Genomic DNA, 12,818 nt, shown 5'->3' with positions numbered 1-12,818 from the left:
ATGTAGACTGGTGCAACCATTATGGAAATCAGTATGGAGACTCCTTAGAAAAGTTGGTCTGGAAATCCCCTTTAAACCAGCTATTCCTCTACTGGGAACTTTCCCAGAGGATCTGAAATCATCATATCATAGTTATATATGTGTGTGCCTATGTTTATAGCAGCACAATTTGTGATAGCCAAATCTTGGAAATAACGAAGATGCCCAGCACTTGAGGAATGGTTGAAAAAGATGTGGTATACACAATGGAGTATTATTCAGCGATTAAGAATGATAAACTGCAAGCCTTTATATTGACATGGATGCCACTTGAACATATACTCGTAAGTGAAATAAAAAGACACACATGTGTAAATATCATATAGTCTCCCTAGTATAAGAACTCAAAAGAAGAAATACAAATAGAAAGATATAATACACGTTAAAGGAAAGCAGGTTCTCAAGGACTTAACTAATCAAGAGAGGGAAAAAAGAAGAGCTAGGAAACATGACAACGTCAAGCCATACAGTTATATGTAGAAGATGAGCAAGGCAATGATCCTGAGAATCTTCAGAAGATTTTTTAATCTAGCCGTTAATTGGAAAGATTCCCACCCTGACTAACTATATATACTGATACCTGTGAACTAAGCTACTGCACTGAAGATGGCAATCTGTAATAGTAGTTTCATACTTGGAGTGCCTGTCATTCTGGTCTATTGAACATGGGCTGCTTGTCATGACATGCCAGTTGCTGCTATGATGTCTCTTAGGTAGATGCTTGTTCAAGAAGAAGGGTGTGGTGAAGGAAAGCAAGAGATAGGAAAAGGAATATTGTGGGATTGTCCTGCTTCAAGGTTGTATATGGTGAGATTTTTGGACTTATGTGCAAACATAAGAAGTATATAATTCTTTATGCCTATTTTTAAAATATATTCTAATTTTTAAATGTTTTTTCATCATATTCTGTAGGGACTTAGAGTTCAACATATCACTATTTGATGAAAAATACCTGTTCCATGTTATGCCTAAGATGTTTGATATGCAGACAGATAGTGAGGTTAAGCTTAACAGCCTAAGTTGTTCGATAATAACAACAAGCTTGTCTTCTGGATGGTTAACAACCTAAGTTTGCAGACAAAAGTTAGAGAAAAAGGAGGGCTGCAAGGAAATCCAACATTTTGGCCATAGCCTTCTAAGGTCAATTAAGACTCAGGACATATGAGAACTTGTACTGTAACGTCATGTACCTCGGTAGTGTCCCAAATTTTCTGATCAAGGAGATTATGGGGCCAAAATGGAAAGTGATTGGTGATGTAGAATGTGCCTAAGGAGAGTCACATGGAGAGAAAACATTCTCTCTGGCTTTCACAGAGAACACATTGGCCAAGCAATGGCCGTGACTCATCCACATGGCTGACACTGACAATGGTTCTACAATCTGAGGTACAGGATCGCAGGATAAATCCTGAGGGGATTTCACTGACCTTATCAGACCCAAAAGCTACAACTCTGGTTGCATAGGTCTTGATTCACCTTGGTCTTAACCATCCAGAAGCAAAGTATAAAAAAGAAATATAAGAAATAAAGCCATGCTGTTATGTCGAGCTGTGGGGGACTCAGGTCAACAATTTCTGACATTGCCAGTTAAGTGGTAGACCCAATACTATTATGGGATACTGGACTCTTTTAGAATATTTTGCTGAGTTTACACACCTATAATATTCAAATAATGGAACTTAACAAAAAAAGGGTATACAGTTGAATGTCCATTTTGTATCTGTGTATCAAAGTGGTTGGGATAGTTACATAGTTACATTCTGTTAATGAATAGAATGATTTGTTCTAATGGTGTTTGTAAATAGGATATCAAGTCAGCATCTTGTACAGCAATTAACCAGTAAGAAGAATGTATGCAGTGTGCTAATTATTGGAACTGTCCTACCGATTTGATTTGAAACTGTCTCATTGCTATTTGTTTATGAGTAAAATTATGGCAAAAAAAATGAGAACTGGACAGGAAGAGGTGGTGCTGGTGTTTCTCCTTTGTGCTGTTGGTTCTTCTAGTGGAGGTTGACATGCTGGGCTTCCTGATACGAATTCAGCTATTTTCATCCTTGAAAGAGCTCAGGACATTATGGTTGCTGAGAACGACTACAGATCACTTTGGGGGAGCACTTGTCCTTACTTTGAACATTGCTTCCTAGCTCTGGAGAAGATGGTGCGCTGTGTAATCTCCCAGAAAAATGAACTCAGCTGTTATCATCAGAGTAACTTCGGACCTTCCTATTGCTGAGGATGGCTGTGGTACTTTTGTGGGGAGCTCTGATTCTTACTTTGAGCATTGCTTCCTGTCTCCAGTGCAGATTCCTCAGCCTGTTGGCACAGAGCCTTCATCCTACTGGGACAGACTTTCTAGCTTCCACCACTTAACTTTGGAGCTTCCCAGTGCACATCTGTGAAATAAGCCTGCATGAGACATTGTCATGGGCTCTAGGCCTCCAGTTGGACTCCCATGGGGCACTGTCATAAACTCCAGTTTTCAGTAGGACTCACATAGAACATTGTGGGATCAACTACATTCATTGGTCTTTAGTGTGTGGACAAACTTCCTATATTCTTTTGTAGTTGACTCTGGATAACTTCTACAAAATAATGCTATAGAAATATGTTCTGTATTAAACTGTTTCCTTTGTAAACCTTGACAGCAACACCTACTCTGATATCCTCCTCATTCCTTTGGGCTTTGACAACAGGAGCTGGCTATCTCCTGTTGTCATATAACAGTATGCGAGTTACTGTACCACTCAAACTTGGACACATTGATCTTGGTTCTTGTTTCTTGTAGCAATGTCTATTTTGCTCTGACTTATATATGGCTTTTGAATTAAATAATTTAGAAAGCGAAAAAAGGCAGAGAATGAAAGAAAGGAAAGGGAAGGAGAACAAGAAGAGAAATGGGGAAAAGATAACAATTTAGTTATTGTAGTATTTTTTTCCTTTAATTTCTTATCTTCCATTGTTGAGACTTCTCCATACATTAGCATTCATTACCTATGTCAGACCCATTTTTCTCTTTGTCCATACTGTTACAAAATTTGAGCTTTGTTTCTCTGCCACTACTCTTTTTAACATTTTTTACCCTTATTAGATATAAATGCCAGATAAAAGCTGTATTATTATATGCTGTAATTATTTCCTCCATTGCTAAGACAGGATACCTGATGCTCATCACTTAAAAAGAAAAGGCTTTACTTTGGCTCAAGGTTTAGAATGTTTGGCATATACAAAAACAGAAATGGCCTGGAAGAGGGTGTAGGTGGAAAAAAGGCATCCCAAAAGCAGAGAGAAAAGGGTCACACTGAAGAGACAGATAAGTTCTTTCCATTCTCCCCGAGTGACACCTACCTACAAAATGACATCACATTCTACCAGCCAGGTAGCTATATCATCTCCACAATTCCATCACTTTACATAAGCCCCACTTCTGAATGCATAAGGCTCTTGAAGAACCTCTAGATGTAACCACAGGATTCCCTGTGTGATGTTTTGAAATAAATATATGTTGTGAAATGAAAACCACAGAAGAGCTAATTAATGTAACTTTCATCTCATATAGTTATCTTTGTTGTTGTGAGAAATGTTAAGATCTCTTCTTAGAAAATACTGAGCAAACAAAACAGCATTATTAACTATAGCTAAATAACATATGAAGTACTCATTTTGCATAGCTGATTCTTTGTAGCATTTAACCAGAATTTCCCCAGTTCTTCTACATCCCTGCACCTGGAAAATACCATTCCATTTTCTGCCTCTAACGTGTCCAAATTTTAATATTCTACATAAAATCAGGCTCATGTGATATTTGCTTTTCTCTGCCTAGTTTATTTCACATAACAACATGTCCTCCACTTTCTTCTGTTTTGCAACAATTGACAGAATTTCCTTCTTTACAAAGGCCCAGTGTTTATAGTATGTATTTATTACCTCTCTCTTTTAATTGATCTACTAAAGGTTGTTTGGTTTAATTCCGCATCCTGTATGCTGTGAATAATGCTTTAATGAACACTAAGAGCAGGCCACAATACAAATTACTTATTTAATATCACTCAGATAAACAGAAGAAAGACCAATGAATTATATGATAATGCCATTTCAAAGTTTTTGAGAAAACTGTTTTCTATAATGATATATCTGACCATAGGGAAATGAAAATGTAAATTATTGAAAAAAGGAACAGCAAAAGCTCTATACACATATGGATTTTTTTTTTCAGAACCAGGGATTGAACTCAGACCCTTGCGCTTGCCAGGGAAATGCTTATTCCACTGAGCCATCTCCCTGGCCCCACACATATGGAAATTAGATAGCATCCTCCTGAATAATCAATGGGTAACACATGAAATCAAAGAAGAAATTAAACAATATTTATAATCAAACTAAAATGCAGATACAACTTCCTAGAACCTGTGGGATGCAATCAAGGCTATCTTTTTTGTGTATGTTAGGGGAGGGTCTACAGGGTGTTCAGGGTCTCACTACTAGATTGGACTCATAGTGATCTGCCCGTTTATAGCCTCCCAAGATTATAAGCGTACACCACCACACCCTGTCTCAGTTGCAGTCTCAGCATACTCTGGGGATGAGGCCAGCACAGCAGGCCCATGGACCGAACCCTGACCCCTGCACCTGCTTGCAGGCACTTTAATCCACTGAGCTATTTGGCTGGCTCTTAAAATATTATGGGTTTTTTTTCTGTATTTTAGGGAAGGGTCTACAGGGTGTTCAGGGTCTCACTACTAGATCAGACTCCTATTGATTCTCCTGTTTACAGCCTCCCAAGTGCTGGGATTATAGGCACACACCATCATGCTCAGTCTTAAATCTATCTTAAGAGGGAGATTTACAACGATAAATTCTCACATTAGGAAAACAGATCAAGCCCAAATAAACAATCTTTTTTTAAAAGTATTTATTTATTTGTTGTCCTGTCAGACGTGAATATTCTATTGGCATCTAAATACTATAAGTGTTTGAGTTCAACTAAACATCTAATACTGTCTAGCAGACTATAATATTAGTGGGTTATCTTCAGAAGTTATTGACTTGAGCCTTTTACAGCTCATCGTATTAATATGGATTTACTTTATATACTTCATTTTTATACTTTTCTACTGGATGGTTAAGACCAAGATATAGCAAGACCTATATACCCAGAATTGTAACTTTTGTATCTGATAAGGTCAGTCAAGTATTCTCAGGATTTATCCTGTAGCCCTGTACCACCTTTTGTACATTCTTTTGTCAGTGTCTGACCTGAGGATAAATCACGGCCATTGCTTGACCAATTTGCTCTCTGTGAAAGCTTGAGAAAATGTTTTTTCTCTCCATGTGATTCTCCCCAGGCTCACTTTAAATCCTCGAACACATTTCTGTGTGGTTCCATAATCTTCTTGATCAGAAAGTTTGGAGCACAACTGAGCCAAATAAACAATATTATGCTGTACCTCAAACTCTTAGGAAAAGAAGAGCAAGTCAATCCCAAAGCCTAATAAAAGCAGTAAATTATAAAAATGAAAGCAGAGGGAAAAAAAGCAATGGAGGCAAAGAAAACAGTACAAAGAATTAGCAAATCAAAGAATTGGTTCTATTAAACAATAAATAAAATCAATAAACATTTAGCCAACATTATCCAAAACAGAAAAGAAAAATTCAAATTCATGCAATAAAGAATGAAAAGAGTGAAATCACTAGACATTATAGAAATTCAGAAGATCATAAATATTTATTTCCAAAATCTTTATTCTCACAGGATAGAAAACACCAAAAATGAAAAAAAAAAGAAAGAAAGATTCCTAGGTACACATGAATTACCAAAGCTGAATCAAGAATATATAAAAATCTGAATAACTCAATATCAATGAAAGAAATTGAAAATGCCAAAAGAATCTACCAACAAAGAAAACTCCATGTCCTGAAGGATTCACAGCTGAATTCTACAAAAAATTTAGAGAAGATTCCATACTAAATAATCTCAAAATCTTGAAAGAAATGAGAAAGGAAGCAATTCTTCCCAACTCACTTTTAGAGGCAAGTATTACTCTGATAGCAAAACCAGATAAAGACCCAACCATAAAAAGAGAACTACAGGCCAATCTCCTTAATGAACACAGAAGCAAAAATCCTCAATAAAATTCTAGCAAACAGAAAGCAGCAAATCATCAAGAAGGTTATACATCATGCTCAAGTGGGATTCATCACAGGAATGGTTCAATATATGCAAATTCATAAATGCGCCATATTAACACAGCCAAAGAGAAAAAAATCACGTGATCATCTCAATAGATGCAGAAAAAGCTTTGAACAAAATCCAACACTCATTCATGAGAAAAACCCTGCAGAATATTGGAATAGATAGTCTTTAGCTCAACCTGATAGAAGCTATTTATGACAAAGAACTGCCAACATCATACTAAGTGGACAAAAACTGAAAGCCTTCATTTTAAAATAAGGAACAAGGATGGCGACTGTCATCACTCTTGTTTAATAGAGTTCTGGAAACATTATCCAGAGCAATTAGACAAGAAAGAAAAAGAAAAGATATAATCACTTGCAAGGGAGAAGTGAAATTATCATTATTTGCAGATGACATGATACTGTACATTGAAAACCCCCAAAACTCCAGCAAAAGACTTTTAGTTTTAGTAACAAAATTCAGTAGTGGAGAAAGATACAAAGTCAGCACTCAAAAATCAATTGCATTTCTATGCACAATGAATGCACTGAGAAAGAAATTAGTGAAACTATGTCTTTCTCAAAATACAAAAAAAGAAAAAGATATACTTGTGAATGAATGTCAAAAAGGAAGTAAAATATTTATACAGTGAAAATTATAGTACCCTGAAGAAAAGTGATTGAAGAGGACTTCAGAAAATGGAAAGGTATTCCTTGCTCTAGGATAAAAAGAACAAATATGGTGAAAATGGTCATACTCCTGAACTTGTTATTTAGATTCAATGCAATCACAATTAAAATAACATTAATGTACATCACAGATCTAGAAAAAAACATTCCTAAAATTCATCTGGAACCAGAAGAGACTGACAATGGCAAAAGTAATCCTGAGCAACAAAGGAAAGGCAGGAGACATCACAATTCCTGACTTATACTACAAAGCTACAGTGATCACAGCAGCATGGCACAAGAAAAACAGAAATGAGGATCAATGGAATAGACTAGAAGATGAAGACAAAGCTACAAACATATTCAGCCACCTTATCTTTGACAAAGGGGCCAAACATGTTAACTGGAAGATAGTTTCTTTAATAAATGGTGCTGGAAAAACTGGCTTTCCACACGCCAAAGGATTAAAATAGACCCATCCCTCCCCATCATTGTGCACAAAACTACAAGTCAAAATGATCAAAGATTTAAATATTAAGACAGAAACACTAAAGTTTCTGGAAAAGAATGTAGGTAGAAATATTGAAGACATAGGGGTTGGTAGAAAGTTCATGAGCAAAAACCAAACTCACGGAAAATACTTTAAAGAATCAACAACTGAGATCTCATCTTTTTGAAAAGTTTCTGCACACCAAAAGAAATTACTGAAAGAGTCAAAAGAAAACACATGAACTGCAAAAAATTTATAATGGACTGTCCTTCAGAGAAAGGACTTCTACCTAGAGCATACAAAGAATTTTTTTAAAAATCAGATTTCCAAAATTCAAACACCTGAGCCAGCCAAATAGCTCAACGGATTAAAGCACCTGCAAGCAGGTGCAGGGGACAGGGTTTGGTCTCCGAGCCTGCTGTGCTGGCCCTGCCCCTGGGATGCGCTGAGACAGCAATCGAGACTGGGCATGGTACCTGTAATCCCAGCTCTTTAAAGGTTGTAAACAGGTCCAATCTAGTAGTGAAACCCTGAACACCCTGTAGACAGTTCCCTAAAATACCAAAAAAAGAAAGAAAGAAAGAAAGAAAGAAAGAAAGAAAGAAAGAAAGAAAGAAAGAAAGAAAGAAAGAAAGAAAAGAAAGAAAGAAAGAAAGATTCAAAGACCTAATCCAAAATTGGGCACCTGAGATGAATATACATTTCACACATGAAGCAATACAAATGACAAATAACTATATGAAAAAATGTTCAACATCATTGGTGATTTGAGAAATGCAAATTGAAACAACCCTGATATTCTATCACATTCCAGAGGGAATGGCTATCATCAAGGAAACAACCAATAGCAAATACTGGAGGGGCTTCAGGAAAAAAGGAAGCTTCTCCACTGTCAGTGGGAGTGCAGACTGGTCCAACCCCTATGGAAATCAGTGTGGATATTCCTCAAAAAGCTAGGATTAGAGATCTCATTCAACTCAGCTATTGCCCTGCTAGGAATTTTCTCCAAATGAACTGAAAACATCATACCACAGTGATTTTTATGGGCACCCATGTTTGTTTGTTCGTTTTTATTTTTTAATAATTTTATTGAGGAACAAATAGCAATGAGAAAGTTTCAAACAAATTAGTAGGGCAGTTGCAATAATTAATACATTGTATAGTGGTTTCTTCTTAGTGGTTATTCATAGTACAAGATGCAGACGTGATATTCTGTCCACAAACACTATTAGAGGGCTGGGGAGATGGCTCAGTAGAATAAGTGCTTCCCTGGCAAGTGCAAGAGCCTCAGTTCAATCCCTGGTTCTGGGAAAAAAAAAAAAGATAGGGCACAAACACTATTAGAACAAATCTTTCTATTCATTGAATTAAGAGAAAGTAGCTGTATACCTATTAAGCTATTTTGAATATACAGATACAAAATGGTCATTCATTTGTATCCTCTTTTTTGTTTAGTTTTGTCAGAGAAGGGTATTCCATTGTCATTTAAATATTGTAGGTACGTGAATTCAGCAAAATATTCCATTATAGTCCAGTAGTTCATAATAGTGGGTCATCCTCAGGACTGGCAATGTCAGAAGTTGTGAACTGAGCCCTTTACAGCCTAGCATACCAACATGGCTTTAACCTTTATACCTCGTTTTTTAACATTTTCTGCTGGATGGTTAAAGCAAAAATCAAACTGCACAGAAAATACTTCAGAGAATCAACAATTGGGATCTCATCTTTATGAAAAGTTTCTGCACACTAAAAGAAATTACCAAAAGAGTCAAAAGAAAACACATCTCAAGATAAGGCAAGAACTATATAAGAAGAAATGTGACTTTTATATCTGCCAAGGTCAGTCAAATCCCCTCAGAATTTACCCTGAAATCCTGTACCACAGTTTGTAGATCCTTTGTCAGTGTCAGCCATGTGGATGAGTCATAGCTTTGCTTGACCAATGTGCTCTCTGTGAAAGCCTGAGAGAATGTTTTCTCTCTGTGTGACTCTCCTTAGGCACACTCTACATTATCAATCATTTTCCTTTGTGGCCCAATAATCTCTTTGATCAGAAAATTGGGGACACAACTGAGTTACATGATGTTACAGTACAGGTTTTCCTATGTCCTGAGTCTTCACTGACCTTGAAAGGCTATGGCCAAAATGTTGGCTGTCCTTGCAGCCCTTCTTTTTCTCTAATTTTTGGTCTGTAAACTTAGGCTGTTAACCCTCCAGAAAAGAATCTTATTAATATTACCCTACAACATAAGCAGTTGAGCTTAACCTCACTATCTGTCTGAATAGCAAACATCTTAGACATAACATGGAACAGATATTTTCCATCAAGTATTGATATGTTAAACTTTGAGTCCCTATAGAATATGAAGAAAAAACTAAAATTAAAAAAATAAAATATATTTTTAAAAATAGGAATAAACAATTACATATTTTTATACAGAAATTTAGAAATCTAACTATATACAGCATTGTAGCAGGATAGTCCTGTGATTTTTTTATTTGTCTCTTGTTTTCATTTATTACACTTTTCTTTTAAATAAACATTTACTTGAGAGACAGTATGGCAGTAACTGGTATATCATGACAAGCAGTACATATTTAGAAGACCAGAATGACAAGCATTCCAAGCGTGACCCTACTAAACATTGCTATCTTCAGTACAGTTGCTTAGTTCACAGGTATCAGTATATATAATTAGTCAGGGTGAGAATCCTACCAATTAACTCCTAGTTTCAAAAACCTGCTGAAGATTCTCAGGATCATTGCCTTAACCATCTTTTGAATGTAAATGTAAATGTATGGCTTTGCCCCTGTCATGTTTCCCAGCTTTACTCCTTGCCTTCTCTTTGTTGTCTAATTCTCAAGTTCTCGCTTTCCTTTTAGTTGTGTTATAACTTTCTATTTTTATTTCTTTTTCAGAGTTATTATCCTAGAGATACTATATGATATTTACACATGTAGGTCTGGTTTATTTCACTTATGAGTATATCTTCAAGTGGCATTCACTTAAATATAAAGGCTTTGAGTTTATCATTCTTTATAGCTGAGTAACACTCCATTGTATAAAAATACCACATCTTTACCATCCACTCCTCAGGTGACAGGCATCTTGTTTGTTTTCAAGATTTAGCTATCACAAATTGTGCTTCTATAAACATAGTACACGTTTATCACTATGATATGACGTTTTCAGTTCCTCTGGGAAAATTCGCAGTAGGCGGATAGCAGGTTTGAATGTGATTTCCAGTCCTAGTTTTTTAAGGAGTCTTCACACTAGTTTCCATAATGGTTGTACCAGTCTACATTCCCACCAGCAGTAGAGAAGGGTTCCTTTTTCCCCACAGCCTCTCCAACATTTGTTGTTGATTGGTATCTTTGTGATAGCCATTCTTTTTGGGGTGAGATGGTATCTCACTGTTTTAATTTGCATTTCACAGATGGCTAGTGATGTGAAGCATTTTCTCCATATATTTATTCGCTTCTTTAATTTCATCCTCTGAGAAGTGTATGTTCATCTCGGATGCCCATTTCTGGATTAGGTCTTTAAATTTTGGGGCCCTAATGTTTTCAGTTCTTTATGAGTTCTAGAGCACAGAGGCTGGGGAGATGGCTTAGTGGAATAAGTGCTTCCCTTGCAAGCCCACAGGCCTGAGTTCAATACCCAATTCTGCCAAAATAAATAAATAAATAAATTAATTAATTAAATTCTAGAGAACAGATTTTTGTCTGAGTGCTTATTAGTCAAGATTTTTTCCAAATTTGGAAAAATTGGGTTGTCTTTTCACTTTGTTGGTAACTTCTTTTGACATGCAAAAACTTCTCAATAAGAGGAGGACCCAGTTGTTAATTCTTTCAAGTATTACCTTGGGCACCCATGTTTGTAGCAACACAATTTCTGATAACTAAATCATGGAAATAGCCCAAATGTCCACAACTAAAGAATAGAGTTTTTAAAATTTGCTATTTTTACACAATGGAGTATTAGGTGTTTAAAAAATGATAAACTCAAGCTTTTATAGATAAATGGATGCAACTGGAGACCATACTGTTAAGTAAAATAAATCAGACCCCCATGTGAAAACAAGGCACTGGATAACTACTGTATGAACCTGAAAGAATAAATAAAATTGAAAAGGTACAATACATACTGTGAAAGGGAATGATCTGTTCAAAGGAAGGAAAAACTGGGATGAGGAAAAGTCAATAGAAAGAAGGGGAAAAGATACATTTATGTATATAAGATTTCTGCTGGTTTACTTAAAGTAGTTAATGGTTAAATTTTTTCTTTTCCTTTTTAATTTCTTATAATGTCTTTATTACTAATTTTGCCTGATTCTGTTAATCTAAACAATTAATTTGAAGATAACAGTGTAATACAACAACCATTGTCGAATTCCTATTTTTATTTAGTGAAATTCTGTAGTTTCTATTTTTTTTACTGTTTTGTGTCTCTTCACCTTTTTTTTTTTTTATGGAACTGGGGATTGAACTCAGGCTCTTGCACTTGCCAGGGAAGCACTTATTCCACTGAGCCATCTCCCTGGCCCTGTCTCTTCACTTTTTAAAATTTTATTTTTTATTTTATTTTTCAACATTAATTTTATTTGCATTTTTTATGCTTAATTTATTCCCATGCTATAAGTTTTTGTTTCTTCAGTTTCTTCTGGGATATCTTTTTCTTCTGTGCAACTTCCTCTTCTGGTTTGGGAACAATTTGTTCCTTTTCAGTAAGGATCATCTCAATATGGCTGGGGGAGCTCATGGATGGATTAATCTGGCCATGAGCTCCATAAGTACAGCGACGCATCTTGGGTGCTTTGTTTACCTGGCTATGTTCAATAAGCAGAGAATCTACATCTACACCCTTAAACTCAGCATTATTTTCTATATTTTAAAGTATGTACAGTAAAAATTCAGCACTGTTTTTGGGCCACTGACCCTGTGTCCAGCCCCACTGTCTGACCGCGGCACACCTACCAACTCCACCATTGTAACGCTGGAATGGTACACACTGCTTCTCTAATGTGACATCCTTCAGATACTTGGTGGCCTTTCGGATATGCATACTCTTAATGGCCTAGGCAGTTTCATGCATGTTCTTAAGGTGTGTGTGAGGATTTGAGCCTTTTGGTTTGCATGATTTTGTGGGGTTTTCTGAGTCGAGAGAGTAGCGAACCATTTTCACAGATCACCTCAGGCCGCTCACAGGAAGAGTAAAACTTTATTTTAAAAAGTAAAGAAACAAAACACAAGTAACATGAACAAAGACCGAAACAAAACACCATAAGACAATACAAGTGGTACAGACTTTCAAAACAAGAACAGGGAGTTAAGGATTGTTATATTACATATTATTAACATCAAATTTAGGGCTGGCCAAATAGCTCAGTGAATTAAAGCACCTGCTTAGGCAGATGCAGGGACCAGGGGTTCAATCCCCAGGCCT

At 36.2% G+C, this 12,818-nt stretch overlaps 1 pseudogene; it reads right to left on the bottom strand.

The window, feature by feature from the left end:
• Window positions 1-11,996: 11,996 nt before the first annotated feature.
• Window positions 11,997-12,583, bottom strand: LOC105740941 (annotated as a pseudogene).
• Window positions 12,584-12,818: the final 235 nt, after the last annotated feature.

The sequence above is a fragment of the Octodon degus genome, unplaced genomic scaffold (assembly GCF_000260255.1).
Source record: "Octodon degus isolate 3935 unplaced genomic scaffold, OctDeg1.0 scaffold00241, whole genome shotgun sequence".
NCBI classification, from domain to species: domain Eukaryota; kingdom Metazoa; phylum Chordata; class Mammalia; order Rodentia; family Octodontidae; genus Octodon; species Octodon degus.
This window is presented reverse-complemented; position numbering and strand designations above follow the sequence as displayed.